Source organism: Notamacropus eugenii, chromosome 5 (assembly GCF_028372415.1).
Source record: "Notamacropus eugenii isolate mMacEug1 chromosome 5, mMacEug1.pri_v2, whole genome shotgun sequence".
Lineage (NCBI taxonomy): Eukaryota > Metazoa > Chordata > Mammalia > Diprotodontia > Macropodidae > Notamacropus > Notamacropus eugenii.
In genome coordinates, this window is record NC_092876.1 from 66,194,311 (window position 1) to 66,210,129 (window position 15,819).

Consider the following 15,819-nt stretch of genomic DNA (forward strand, 5'->3'; position numbering starts at 1 on the left):
CCCCCGGGCTCTTTGTGCCTGGTCTGGGGGAGGCCTCCACATGGCTTAGCCTGGAGGAGGTGCAGTTGTGGGAGTAGGTGGGGGAGCCAGGAATTCTTTCGAAGAAAGATCAGCGCAGGCGTCTTTGCCTCGCTTGGCAGCTCCTTTCCTCAGGTCCCTTGCGTCAGTGCTGCTGTCCACTTTGCCGGCTGGCTCTCATTGCCATTTTGTTTTTTAATGTTGTAAAAATCATTTTGTTGAGGAAAAGAATTAAAGTTCCCTCCCAAAAGGGAGGAGGAATAGAAGCTGATCTAGTGCTTTGAGGCGTGCAAAGAAAGCACTTTAGATTCTGGAAGCCTGTGTTTTACACAGTATACACGTATATACACACCCATAGAATAAACTTGGCATAGTGGATAGAAAGCTGGCCTTGGGATGGCCACCTCCAACAGTCGATGTGACCCTGGGCAAGTTGCTTGACCCTGTTTGCCTCAGTTTCCTCATCTGTCAAATGAGCTGGAGAAGGAAATGGTAAACCATTCCAGTATCTCTGCCAGGAAAACCCCAAATGAGGTCTTGAGAAGTCCAACATGTCTGAAAAACACCTGAAAGCTCTTGGGGGAAGTTGATGGTATGGGTCTGAACACCATTTATTAAGTGCCTGCTATATACAAAGTACTGACCATTCAGGTAGGACTTGAGACCACATGATGAAAAATGACTGTTTTTCCTTTCAAGGGGCTTACAGCCCAGTGGCATGTCAGTAGAAGATAAAGCATGCATGCGAGAAAGGATGACACAAGGGGATGAAGTCAAAAGAGAGGTCTGATAGCACACTGTATGCCATTGAAGTTGAAGACTACTTGGGGAAAGGCAGAAAATGATGCACAGCTGGGACTCGAAGGAAGGATGACAGGGACTTCAGCAGACAGAAAGAAGAGATAGGACAAGGCAGGACAAGCACAGGAATAAGGAATATCGAGGTTGGAAATGAAGCTAGATTGTAGAAGGGCTCGAATGCCAGAGCCAGGAAGGAAGGTTGGAAGGAAAGAATGAAATAAGCATTTATTAAACACCTACTATGTGCCAGGCACTCTGCTAAGTGCTTCACAAATCTCACAACAACCTGAGGAGGTAAGTGCTATCATCCCCATTTTACAATGAGGAAACTGATTTAGAAAGGTTAAATGATTTGCCCAGGGTCCCCCAGCTGGTAAGTGTCTGAGGCCAGATTTGAATTCTGGTTTAAGGACTGCAGGCCTAAGGCTCTGCACGGTGGTGCCACCTGGTGGAAGTTATCCCATAGGCAGTGATAAGAGTTTCTTAAAATGAGCAGTCATCTGGAATCCCAGCAAACCAGAGCAAAGCAAAGGAGGAATCTCCAGCTGGTTTGGTAACGCGGTTAAGTCTTTTGAGTTCTACTCGGGTCCTAGGGGGACCATCTCTTGCTCAGGATAGGGGATCTCAAGTGTAGTAGAGTCAGAGGACCTAGATTCAGTGGTTTGGAGGAAAGTCATTTTTCTGTGACTCAACTCCTTAACTCTCCCTTACTGGTGTCTAGACCCAATGACAGCCTGAGCTGTGTGGAGGAGGGTCTTTGACTAGAAGTCTGCCCAGACCCTCTTGTTCTTAGGGGCAAGAGCTGAAGTTCCCTGATGAGTCACACCTGGTTGTATCTTGCCTTTGACTCCCTGGGTTGACCCTTAATAGAAGGGCTTAAAAATGGATGAAGTGAGATCCTTTCAAGTTCCTTCAAAAATCAGAATTGACCTCCTGACTCAGAGGGTCCTCATCCCCTCCTCGTGCTAGTCTGTGCCTTGTGAAGGGTTCCTTTCCCATTTATCTTTCAGTCTCTTTCAAGTGTTGGCGATATAAAATATTTAGGGCTTGTAAGTGGCTCCCAGAACATGAGACACAGACACACCGAGGTTTGATGTTGGGCATTGGATAGATACTCTCAGAATTCTGAGTGGATGGGGGATGGCTGGGAAATTGGCTCCTTTCTCTCTCTTTCCCTAATCTGAAAAGACACCCAACAAGTTCAACTTTCTAGTGAAATTGAGCCAGTCCTTCCAGTCTCCCGATATCTCAAATTATTATGGATGCTAAGTGTATTTGCCATCTGGCTGTTCATGCATAACTGATAATAGTGGGGAAAGAACAAAGCCATCTTTTTGCTTTGATATGACCTTTTCCGTTTGATGGTGTACATCTTGGGGGTCCCTGTTTCCTTTAAGGAAGTAATATTTCCCAATTAAGTCTCTCCAGGGACTTGTAATTTCTGATAAATGGTGGTGTTCCCTGTGTCCGGGTGGGCCTGCCAGGATGAGTTAGAAGGCCAACCCTGCTGGCAGCCCTGCCTACCCCTGGCAAGTTCCAGCCCAGCTGCCCAGATACAAGTCAGAATGGTAATTTCCTTAAAGAACAAGGTAGAGCCTTCCTGGAAGCCAAAGAACAGACGTGAGCTCAGTCTCTCAGCCTCAGTAGTGCTCTCAGTCCTCTTAAGTACCTACTGTGTGCCAGGAACTATAAAGTACATGAGATAAAAGAGGTGGGAGGGGTGAGGGTGGCAGGTCAGAGGGAAGAACACGTGGTAACAGAAAAGTGACAAGATACCTGCCTTAGCTAGTCTCTGGTGCCCTTCTGAGTGACTGGATGGAGTGAAGCGTGGTCTGATGGTTGAAACTGGCATACTCACCACCTTAGGAAGTAGTGAGTTCCCCACTCTTTGGAGGTATTCAAATAGAAGCTGGATAATTTCTTGTTAGGCAGTAGTAGTTTTCTTATAAGGCATTTTCTATAATCATGAAATCCCTGGTCTGGTCCCATCTTTACCAGTTTGGGCCAGTCTTCCCTTACCATCATGATTTTATATTTGACTGGGTGGGGAGACAAATCAAGATCCAACATGGTGTAACAGGAAGATTTGGGGTCACAACCAGAGTTCCAATCCCTGTTCTCTTTCTAGCTGCAATCATTGAGCCTCTCCTCAGCTTCCACCTCCATAAAAGGAGGAGGTTGGAGTAGATGGTCTCTCAGGGCCCAGATCAATATGTATTAGCACTGACAGGGCCTTTATAATCACACCTTCAAACAAGTAGGCCAGAGGTTCTACCCAGTGAGGGCTGGCCCTTGAGAGACCACACATGAGAGGGTTAAGGATGTTCCCATTACTCAAAGACGTTGTGAACTCTTAGAGCCAATTAACAAGCCCCACATCGATGTCACTGCCCTATTGATCATGTTAATTTGGACAAAGTCCTAATAGTCTTTGCTGTGGCTTAGCTTTGAGCCTTTCCAGCTCTGACATCCTGTGTTCTAACACCCCTCCCAGCCCTGACATCCTGTGTTCTAAGGGCCCTCCCAGCTCTGACATCCTGGGTTCTAAGGCCCTCCCAGCTCTGACATTCTCTTCCTTCAACAAGGGCCCTGATTAGGTTTAATCTCCTACGTGAAACCTTCCATGATTTCCCCCAACTAGAAGACAGCCTCTTTCCTTGAAATTTTTAGAAATTCCATTTGATCTGTGCTATGCTTCATCTTATTGTAACTTGTGTTAGAGTCAGTCATGGACATATTCCTCCTTCCCATCCTCAACTAGACTCTGAACTCTTAAAAGGCTGTTACTCCATGTGACCCACAGGGCTTGAACATAGTAGGTGCTTAATAATGAGTGGAGTGGGGGTTGGTTTGGGGGGAATACCTGATCAATTAGAGGATAGGCCATAGACCTTCATTGGAAGGGGCACCTCTCATGGGGGTAGGGCCTTGCTGAGAGAACACAGGACATTCCTCTGATTGTTCCCCAGTGACTGGGTCTTCCTCTGAGTTCATTGGTGACTAAGGATCAGAAGGTGCAGAGGGATTCTGGTTAGAAGAGGTGTCCCCTCTATTCTCCATATGATCAAACTGGAAAATGGCCCATTCACTTCCGTTTTTCTTTTCTCTTGTTTTCTTTCCCTTGGACTCTCAGCCTGACCAGCTGCAAGGGTGGAGGGTGGAGAACAGAGGAGGCAGGAATTTCTTTCTCTCTTCCACTACAAAAGAAAATGGTGATTTTTCAGGGGAAGCAAATATCAAGTACTGTACAAACTTGGCTATTTGTTCTGACACATGCTCTCCAGTTCATTGTAGGGTGGGGAGTAAGGATCTGCTGGCCTGACAAAGTGGAGAAGTGCCCAAGTCCTCTATATTTCCTTCCTTTCTTGGCACCTGTCAACAAATGAAGGGAAACCCAGTAGAATTTCAGAACTGGTAGGGTCCTGAGAACCTAGAAACTCAGTGCAAAAGAGGATCTTAAGACTGTGGAATGTGAGACCTGGGAGGGCCCTTAGAACACAGAAGGTCAGAGCTGGGAGGGCCCTTAGAACACAGAAGGTCAGAGCTGGGAGGGCCTTAGAACACAGAAGGTCAGAGCTGGGGGGGCCCTTAGAACACAGAAGGTCAGAGCTGGGAGGGCCTTAGAACACAGAATGTCAGAGCTGGGAGGGCCCTTAGAACACAGAATGTCAGAGTTGGGAGGGCCCTTAGAAAACAAAATGTCAGAGCTGGGAGGGACCTTAGAACACAGGATGTCAGAGTTAGGAACAGCCTTAGAATCAATCAACATTTATTTTGTGCTTACTGTGTGCCAGGCACTGTGCTAAGCCCTAGGGATACAAAAAGGGACAGAAGAAAGTCCATACTCTTAAGGAGATTACACTCTCAGGGAACATAGGATATCAGAGCTGGAAGGGGTCTCATAACCTGGAATGTCAGAGTGTGTGGGAAGGGATGTACCCTTTAGTGACCATCCAATTCATGCATCTCGTTTCATAGAAGAGAAAGCTCAAGGCCGGGGAAAGAAAGGGACTTGCCTAGAGTCACACACTGAGTTAGCTGCAGGGCCAACAGCACTGTCCTGATCTTTTGACTCCTAGCCTAGTGTTTCAGGGATCGAGTTCCTCATCTGTAGTCGGATGATATGTAGGGGATCCATGCTCAGGTAGAGGATGATTTAGAGGATTTCAGAAATTCCTTCTGACTGAGATTTTTTTCCCTCCTATAGCAGTGATTGAAGGCTCTAGAATTGTCATTCCATCGTGTGTTTGAAAGTCTTGTGCCGGGAGTCCAGAGCTCTGGGGTCTGTTTAGTCTTGGCTTTGGAACCCAAAAAGCATAACACTCCATGACTCAGTTTCCCATTCAGTGAAATGATGTCAGTTTGACTCTATATTAATTGAGCTTTCTAAAGCCCTTTAAAGTTTTCAGAGACTTTTATATGCACTCTGTAATTTGAGTGTCACAGTAGCCCTGTGAGAAAGCCAGGTGGTGCAGTGAATAGGGCCCGGGACCTAGAATCAGAAAGACCTGAATTTAAAAGAGGATCAGAGATTCAGAACTGGGAAGTCATCAGATATTATCTCATTTCCCCCTCCCCAGTATTCACAGATGAAACTGGGTCACCACTGGGAGGAAGAGCCAGGGCTAGGATATGAACCCAGGGCCTTTGACTCCAGAGCACTGAGCCAGGCTTTAGCAGAGCAGGTTGCTTCAGGGTGTACAATTTTCCTTCAGAGGGCATCTGGGCAATTGTCTCACACTTACAGCCTTAGAGAGTTGCTCAGGGATGGGGTGAGGGATTGGGGTGCCATGGAGAGGTGGAGTGACTTACCCTTGGTTACACTGATAATGTCAGGGGCAGGACTTGAACTCAGGCCTTCCTGATTCCAAGGCTGCTCTTCCATCCAGTGTCCCAGATTCCCATTTTACATAAGAGGAAACTGAGGAAGGTTAAGTAATTTGCCTGAGATGATGCAGCTTATAGGTATCAGAGACAGGATTTGAACTCTGGTCTTTTTGCCCCTGACTTCATCACATTATCTGAGCTGCCTAGCCCCACTTGAGCTCTTAACACCCATGATCCCTCCCATGATGCCTCCTTGATCAGGGAAGTCAAGTGTTTGAAGGCACTTGGGAGATGAATGAATAACAACCCAGATGTGAGGCAGTCACGTCCTAAGGCCATTGAATTTAGAGTTGGGGGGAGGGGACCTCAGAGGTTGATTAGTCCCTTCGGCTCGAGAGGAGGAAACTGGGGCCCAGATCTGGCATGTGACCTGCTCAGAGTCACCCAGTCTGCTGGTCACTCAGTCCCTTCCTCATCTCTCACCCCTCTGGGTGCCCCAACAGGACCCCATTATGTCCTGGGCCTCCTTCCAGTGATGTTCCTCATCGACATGTGGCACCAGCATCCGTGCTCTAGACGTTCATATGTGTGTGCATCTGTCCATATGCTTGCCCATCTGTTGCCCATAGCCCTGGGAGGTTGTGATGTCAGAGCATCGCGGAATAAACTTGAGACATTTCCATGGTCTGACCCCCTTCATCTGAGAGAGGATGGAGGTGAGGCCTGGAGGACAAAACTGACTTGCAATGAGAGGCAGCAAATGAGCCAAGTGTGGAGCAGTAGATGCAGAGACTACTTAACCTCTGCCTGCCTCAGGTTCCTCATCTGTAAAATGGGGATAATAGCACCAGCTTCCCAGGATCAAACACACATACAGTGCTTTACAAACCTTCACGAGCCATGTAAATGTCAGTCTCTATTACAGGGTTGGCCTTCATATCTGGAAGAGCTGGGTTCAAGGTTAGCCTCTGAAACTCACTGGCTGACTGTCCCCTGACAAGCTGATTAATCCTCAGTGCCTCAGGCCACTATCTCTCCCGTGTGGTCAACAGAAAATCTGGTCTGGAGACAAGGCTGGGACCTGGGCTAGAAGGGCACCTAGAACAGAACTCTGCCTCCCTGGCATTGGGGGCACATGTGGCACCTCCTTTTGGGCTTCCCCTGAGGGATGGCACTGTGTTTAGTTCTGGGTACCATGTTCTAGGAAGCACTTATTCACACTGGAGAAGGAGAAGACAAACTGCTCCAATGTCTTTGCCAGGAAAACCCCAAATGGGGTCACGAAGAGTTGGACATGCCTGAAAAATGACTGAACAGTATATTGAAACTGGCATGTCCAGAGGAGATGAAAGAGACCAGAGACTAGATCAAAATCAGTTGAATGAACTGGAGGGTGATTAGCCTGGAGAAGAAAAGGGGAAGAGAAGGGGCATGGTTATTGTCTTCAAATATTCAAATGACTATACTGAGAAAGAGGAATTAAATCTGTGCCATCTGACCCCAGAGGGTAAGAACTGAAAGCGATGGGGAGGGCTTGTTGTGTGTTTGTCTTTAGTTCTAGAAGAGGACCATGACATCAGGGAGATGATGCCATGACTTGCAGTTGACTTTGATTTGAGTGAGGGAGGGCTGTGCAAGGTCACCAGCCTCACTCTCTCCTGCAGAGTCATATAGTTCCAGTGGCCTGATATTCATCGGGATGACTGGAGATGACCCAGGATGCACTGAGAGACCCTGGCTCTTTTAAGCTAAGGCCTTTTCAAGTCCTCACTTAGAGTGAGGTAACACCCATTCCGTGAATAGGCCTCTTTAAGAAGTGAGTCATAGGATGGCCCCTTTAATTAGCAAAAAAGAAAAAAAGATCAAGGTGGGAGGGGAATACCCTCAGGGTTGCTGTTCCAAAGAGAAACAGCTACCATTGACATTTACTGTAAGGTGGGAGGGGGAAAAATGCAGGCATTAAGTGGAGCTTGGGTAGGGACCTATTGTGCTCGAATGTGTGAGAGAAGGAAGGGAGGGAGGGAGGCAGGAAACTCATGATCAGTTATCCAAGATATAAAGGGGGATACTGAATTGGGCATTGGTGATATCATAAGGGGAACTGTTGGAACAAGTTGTTGTCATCCACCCATCCTTGCTGTGGGAGTCTTCATATGGTTGGGGTGGATACCTCCTAACTCCTGGTTACCCTCAAATTGGGGTGTACGTGGTGCTCAGGGAGGACTAACACTTCTGGCATGAGGAACACTTAGAGCTTGGTCAGATACTGAGGACAGTGAGGTCATCCATTGCATCCTGGGGCCATCACCAGTCTTGAGTTTTGTCCACTGGACTTAAGCGTCTCTGGAAGAAAGAGTGAGGCTGATGGCTTTGTGCAGCTCTGCCCCACTTACATCCAAATCACGGACGAGTCAAAACATCACCATATGATGTCACAGGTTCTCTTTGAAAACAAAGGTTTACAACAATAACAACAAAGGTCAGGGGTGAGCCAAGGTCCCTTTCAGCTCTAGGATTGTCCCTTGGTGCTTACAGAGAGCTCCAATCTAACGCTAAAGCCATAGAAAATCTATAAGCTTCCCAGATAGGACCAGTCAAAACCTGCCTGGCTTTAGTCTCAAGGAAGAGGGAGAAAAGAGTTAAGTAGGTTGGTTTCTAGCATGGTAAATGTGCTTCACTCTAGCAAACTTGATACAGTAAATTCTCAGTTGGGTTACCCAAGGTTAGAGTGAATGATCAGAGAGGGTGCCCCAAATCCCAAGGGTATTTAACATACAACACAAGTAAGTTCTATAATTCTGTGATGGTTAGCTTTTCAATTCAATCCAACAAGCACTTATTTATTAAGCACCACATATATACAAAGTCAGGTAGTAGGAAGCAACTAGGTGGTGCAGTGGATAGAGCACTGGCCCTAGAGTCAGGAAGACCTGAGTTCAAATCCAGCCTCAGACACTTCTAGCTGTGTAGACCTAGGTGAGTCACTTAGCCTCTATTTGCTTCAGGTTCCTCAATTGTAAAATAGGGATGATAATAACAACGCCTACGTGCCAGGGTTGCTGTGAGACTCAAATAAGACAATATTATAAGGCACCCAGTGCCTGGCACATAGTAGGTGCTTAATAAATGCTTGTTATATTCCTTGGAAACTGGCTTCTCAGGATTTCTTCAATGTCTTTAAAAATAATCAGGGTAATAACAGCTCGCCTTCTATATTGTTCTTATAAAGTGCCTTCCCTTCAACAACTCTGTGAAGTAAGTTATCCCTATTTTACAAATGGGGAAACTGAGACCCAAAATTAATTTGCCATATATCCAGTGAGTGTTGAAATTAACTTTCCATATATGCAGGACTTAAACTCGGGCCTCTGGACTCTAGGTTTGGTGCTCTGTCCAGTGCCCCAGTCCAGTTCTACCTTCTCCTGCCCAGTTCTCTTAAGCTCACCAGCATCCTCCCTTCCTACTTCCTCACTCACTAGGTGCCCCCGTCTTTCCTTGGCTTTCTTAGCGATGGGCCAATTCAGGTAACGATGAAACACTCTACTTTGAGGTATCTATAGTAACCAGAGTCTCTTAGACAGCTTCCCTTGTAGCCTGAAAACTGGTTTTCAGCTCCAGCCTCAAAGAGGAATGAGTAACCTAGAGGCCACTAGGTGGTGCATGGGATAACGCTTTGGGCTTGGAGTCAGGAAGACCCTAAGTTCAAATCCAGCCTCTCTGTCAGGGTGTTTCCCATTTGTAAAATGGGAATGATAATAGCACCTTATCTCCTAGGCTGCTGTGAGGATAAAATGAGTTGGTGTTTTATTTATGAAATAGTATTTACTTATTCGTATAAAAGAGTTGGTATTTTATTAGATAGATAAATGCCAGCTGTTTTTATTATTGTGCTGGACTTTGAGTTAGGAAGACATGAATTCAAATACTGCTATAGATACTACCTATGTGACCCTGGGCAAGTCACTCTCCTTTGGCCTCAGTTTCCTAATCTGTACAATGGGGATAAGTTATTATGAGGAAAGAATGAAAAAACATATGTAAAGGTGCTTTGTAAACCTTAAACATGCTAACTAGGAGGCAGCTAGGCAGCTTAGTAGCTAGAGTTCTGGTCCTGGACTCAAGGAGAATTGAGTTCAAAATCAGTCTCAGACACTTACTAGTTGTGTGACCCTGGGCAAGTCTATTTGCCTTAATCCACAGGAGAAGACAATGGCAAACCACTCCTGTATCTCTACCAAGAAAACTCCACGTACAGTCTGGTCCATAGGATCATGGAGAATCTGACATGACTGAATAGTCATTCACCAACAAAACATGCTAGCTTTTATTATGCTAGAGATGATGTGATTCCCTCATCAGGCAGAGGCTGGGCCCTTGAGTCCCTGAGGCACTGAAATAGAACACTGGCCCAGGGTTCAAATCTCACATCTAACACTTACTACATAAAAAGAGAGGGACTAGATGATCTCTTAAGGTCCCTCCCAGACTAAATCTGTGATCTTGTGATCCTTCAGATGTTGGGGTGGGGAGAGGGTGTCTCATCTGTGCGAACTTTCTCCTTCAGTGGTGACATACTAGGTGAGTTCTTGTCTGACCTGGCTCAGACCACCCAGTCCTGTTGGGCTTGGCTATGGCTTCTTCATGTGTGGCTTTGCGATCCCCCAAGATCTTTACCCAACGCTCTCCAACACTCAAGATATCATTGGCTCCTAGGAGCACAGGTTTACAACTGGAGTGGGTCATCTAGTCCAATCTCCTTGTTCTACAGATGAGGAAACTGAGGCTCAGAAAGGATCATAGATTCAGAGTCTGAAGATACCTGAGGGATAGGCTAGGTCAGAGGTGGGGAACCTGTGGCCAAGTGGCTTTCTAGGTCCTTGGGTGCAGCCTTTTGACTGAATCCAAGTTTTATAGAACAAATCCTTCTATTAAGTTCTTTGAAAGTTTGGCTTCAATCAAAAGGCTGCACTTGAGGACCTAAAGGGCCACATGTGGCCTTGAGGCCTTAGGTTCCCCACCCCTCATCTAGGCCCACCCCTTTACTGGGTATGGGCCAAGCCCCTAACCCACGTTCAAACAGATAGTAGGTGGCAGAATCTGGAACTGAACTCAGGTCTAGGGTTCTTTTCCGTTGTACCTTGATACCTCTCAATGAATGGTTTTCCATTGTTTGCCCAGGGTGGATTTTAGGTAGCTTCTAAGACACATGAATTACCAGTCAAAGCTCTGTTCTAGATCTGTTAATGCATGATACATGCACATACGTGCATGCACATGTGCATACACGCACACATACTACCCACCCTGACATGCTATCCACCATCATGAGGCTGCATTGTATACCCTGGGAGAAAAAGGGAAAAAACAGAAGTTGGTCAATAGCCATTCAGTTTTGAGTTGGAGAGTGCCTTGAATATAGCTTTATCTCTATAAGTAAGTTGATCCAGCTCATTAAATTTAATTAAAATTATTCAATTAAAATCTTAATAAAAGAGCAAGGCAAGAAAGATGTGAAAAAGCAGAGACAAGGGAATTGGTAATGGAGAGGGAGTTGGGTTTTTTTTTCTTAAAGAAGTAGGCAGGAGTCGCCAGGGTGTGTCACAGGCCAAGCTGTACCACAGATATACATGGGCATCCTCATGCCTGCTGGCATCCATAAGGTAGAAAGAGGAGACAGTCCCTGAAAGGGGAGCCTCACAGTAAGAGAGCGAGTTGGGAGAGGGAGCATAAGGGAATCTTAGAGCTCATCTTGGAATCTGACCCCCTGATTTTATAGATGAGGGAGAGGAGGCTCAGCCTCCCTCTCCTTGCAGGTGAAAGTGGCCAAGGAAGAAAATGAACCGAGCCATTCATGAGCCCAATGGCCAAGGGTAGTTTGGTCAACTGGAATTACACAGCCCTTATCTGCTGGTGGAGTATATGTCACATGTACCTCTCTCCATTCCCATCCTAGCCCACGGAGAGCTTCCAATCTGAAGGGGGAGGGACAACTGCTCTCAGGCAGTTTTCAATGTCCTTCCTTGTCCCGCCTCCTCCTATTCCTCCCCCTTCTCTTTCTCCTTTCCCTCTTTTTCCTTTTCCTCCTTTCTCTTCTCATCCTTTTTCTTTTTCTTACTCCCTTCCTCTTCCCCCCTCTTTTCCTCCTTCCCCACTGAATCCCACAGCCTGGTAGAAAGAACTCTGGGTCATCTCTGTTCTAGGTCACTTCAGGGAGTGTGGATATTGGAGGGCAGGATTCCAGCACTGCTACCCATAGGCCCAGGAGCCAGGCTCCTTAGAAGCTTCCCAAGGTTCTCTGAGGAAAGCTACAACCTGCTGTGAAGGCCACCTGCTCCATTGTCTTGGCCTGATTTCTGGGTGGTTGCCAGTACCACAGATTACCAACAGATGCGAGAAAAGGGGTGGGGGTGGGGAACTGTAAGGGCTTCTGAGCTCCATTTGTGGGTCTTAGGAGACCCAAGTGCAGCAACAAAGTACACCCCATGAGATCTATGGCCCTTAGTAGATGGAGTTCATTTTCCTTAGTCATAGGATCATAAGATTTAGAGCTTGGAGTGATATTAAGACAGAACATTGGAGCTGGGAGGGCCCTTAGAACACAGAGTGTCAGAGCTGGGAGAGATCTTAGAACAAAGGATGTCAGAGCTGGAAGGACCCTTAGAACACAGAGTGTCAGAGCTGAGAGGGACCTTAGAACACAGGATATCAGAGTTGGGAAGGCTCCTAGAACCCAGAACATCAGAACTCTGAGCGGCCTTAGAACATAGAATGTCAGAATTGAAAGGAACCTAGTCTCAACCCCTCATTTTACAGAGGAAGATACTAAAACTCAGAATTTTCTGTCACATGAATGAGTGAGTGACAGAGTCTGGGCTAGAACCCTGGTTTCCAGATTCCTTTTTTTCCCTATCCTTTTTCTTCCTTTTAAAAAAATTGCCATTTCCCTCCCATTACAGTCATTTCTAGAAAGATTTCTCACACACCCCCTCTTCCCTCCCCAAACTCTCTGAATACTCTCTGGAAAAGCAACCGTACCGATAATGTCTGTTACCTTTTACACACGTTGTACCCTGCTTCTCCTGTGCTTCATCATCTGGTCTTCAGGCCCAGGTATGGTCAGTCAGCCAGTCTGATCGTGTTCGCTTCACCCACAGTTGTCTAGTACTGTCCTCTCTTCTCCCGGCTCTCTCTGAATTCCTAGTATCTGTCATAGTGTTCCTTCCCCCCACTCCCGCCTTTGATTTCATCAATGTAGAGAACTCCCAATGGGGAAACTCCTCGGCTGAAAGAGACCAGTAATTGTTCTGTGATTTACATTGAGTTGACTGGGTCCCCGAGGAGTCAAGCACCTTGCCTTGACTCGCAACCTGTATCCGTTTGATGAAGAATTTGAACGGAGGCCACCCTGATTCCAAGACCTGATGAGTTTCTCCCTCTCTCTACTACGCCATGACATTTTCCAGTGATTTCTTATGACAAAATAATATTCCATTCTTATACCACGATTGGTTTGGCCATTCCCTTATTGATGGGCTTACTTGGTTTACCATTCTGTTTTGGATGCGGGGGGAAGGTTTTTTGACTGTCATAAAGGGTGCTGCTAATAATATTTTGTTAAAGATGGAACTATATGTCCTACCTTTGACCTCCTTGGAGCGCAAATGCTCAGTAGTGGGCTTGATGGGTCCAAAAGGACAGTTGAGTCACTTCTGTGATTGGATTCTTGATTTAGAGCTAGAAAAGACCTTTGAGGTTTCCTAGTCCAACGTCTCACTTTAAGGAAACTTATATGACTTGCACAGGGTCACACAAGGAATAAAGACTCAAGGCAGAATTTGAACCCAGGTCTTCCTGACTCCAAGTCTATTCTATCCTCTACTTCTGGCAATGTTCACCCTTGGTTCTTTCCATTGCACTGCCCCACCTCTCCTCTGTAATGCAGAGGACAGAGCTCTGGATTTTCAGAAGCACCAGAGACTATTTTCCCAGGATGTCTGGGATTGCTAGACTGAGCCAGGGTTGCTCAATGATCAATCTCCCTCCACCTGCTGAAACACCTGAAGGCTGACTGGGGTGTCCCTGGGGGCTCGTCCTCCTTTGCATTGACATCATTTCCTGTAAGCTCTGCTCCAGTCTCTGCCTCCCCTGCTGCTGCTAATACAGGCATTGCTGATGGGTCTCTCCTAACACCAGTGCTTGGTACAGAACCAGCCCCAATGAATGAGCTTTTGAGGTTTCAGCTCAGCCTCATTTCCTCAGGTTTTTCAAGTCTGAAAAGACGATAAGATCAGAGAAGAAAGCAAGAAGGGAGCTTAGAGGTCTTAGCAACTCTCCTTTTACAGATCAGGAAACTGAGGCCCAAAGTAACTCAATGACAGATGAGGGTTCTGAATCCGGGTCCTGGTACTCCCAGGCCAAGTCTCATAGCCAGAGGCAGCTGGACTAGGCCAGTGCTGATGAAGTTAGATCATCAATTAGATTCCTTTTAGGAATTGTTGGCAGAGATGTTCAGAGGAGAGACAATTCTTATCTGACCCTGGAACAGACTGAGCCCTGACCTGTGTCCCTAGATCGCAGGATGTAGATGGGGCCTCAGAAGCCAACAAGACCACCCTGAATCTGAACGCAAATCACCCCAATATTCTCAGGAAAACCTCTAGCTTCTGCTAGGAGACCTTTAGCAAAGGGGGAAACCTGCTAAAGTCATATTTAGGGCTGGATGCCTGGCTTTTGCCAAAGGTACTGCCATCCAGGGTAGAGGGACTCTCCTTTTGGACATCCTCACACCCTCAGTGCCCTGCCAGCCCTGTGCCACAGTGCCCGCTACATTCCCACCTCCCGCCCCCCATTCCCTCTCCTTCCCCGAGACCCCTACGCCTCTCCCAGGGCCCACCTTCTCCCAGGAGCTTTTCTGGTGGCTGGGGAGTCTGGGTATGCTTGGCTTCACAAAGGAGGCGCAGGCATTTTGGTTTCCGCTTGGATTCTCCTCTTCCCAGGTGTCACTGCCTATGGCTTCCTGAATTGTTGACTACTGTGCCCTGCCCCCCATTGCCCATCTGAATTCACCTGGGGACCACCATCACTAGTGAGGGCTCTGGAACCCACTCCCTCTATCCCCTTCTGCTTCTGAAAGGTTCTAGCAGAGGTTCCCCTGCGGCTTCCTGGTGGTTCTGTGGCTTCTGTCCTCCAGAGCCAGACAAACCCAATGTTTCCACATGGTAGAGCCCAGCTCTCAGGTCCCTCTGGGCCTCTCTTCTCCAGATAAACATGCCAGTTTCTTTAGGTGATTCTTATTTGGCATGAAATGGAGATGCTTCACCATGCCCACTGCCATCCTCTGCTTTCTTTAGCTTATCAGTGTCTTTGATGCATAGTTTCAGTTTTGGAGAGGTTTGAGAGGTCCTGGGGATGGGAGAAAGCATCTAGCCTGCCATTTTGTTGATCATGTGATCTACTGCCCTATGGTGCCTAGAACTGAATACAATATTCGATATTTTGTCCAATCAGGACAGAGGACAATAGGACTATCATTTTCTTCATCCTAGATACTGTGCTCCTTGATGCAGTTTAAGATTGTGTTAGCTTTGGAGTCAAAAGATCTGAGTTCAAATCTTGCCTCAGCATCTGTGACCTCGAGCATAGCAATCTCTCTGGGCTTCAGTTTCCTTATCTGTAAAATGAAAGAGTTGGATTAAATAACCTCAAGCATCTCTTCTGTCTTTAAATCTATAATCTATGACCTTACATTCCATGGTTGTCTCATGTTGAACTTGTGATCTGCTAAACCCTAGATATTTTTCAGACCATCTGCTGTCCAGCCATGCATCCTCTGCCATGGACACGTACAGTTTACTTTTAGAATCCAAGTGTAAATGTTTACAATCATCCCTATTAAATTTCCCTTGATTAGATTCAGCCCACCATTTCAGCCTGTCAGAAGCTTTTTGGATCCTGACTTATTTCACCTACTATTGAGCTATTGATAGCACCTTGAAATTTGATAAGAATACCTTGGATGTTTTTATCTTAGTCATGGATACATGGATACACAGCACAGCATCAAGGTGGGACATCTTGGATGTTCTAAGATCCTTGGGGTACTCTCAGGATGCAGGGAGTATAGGAGATCCTGTTCTAAGTTGATGTTGGACCATTAATGACTAATGACTCTTT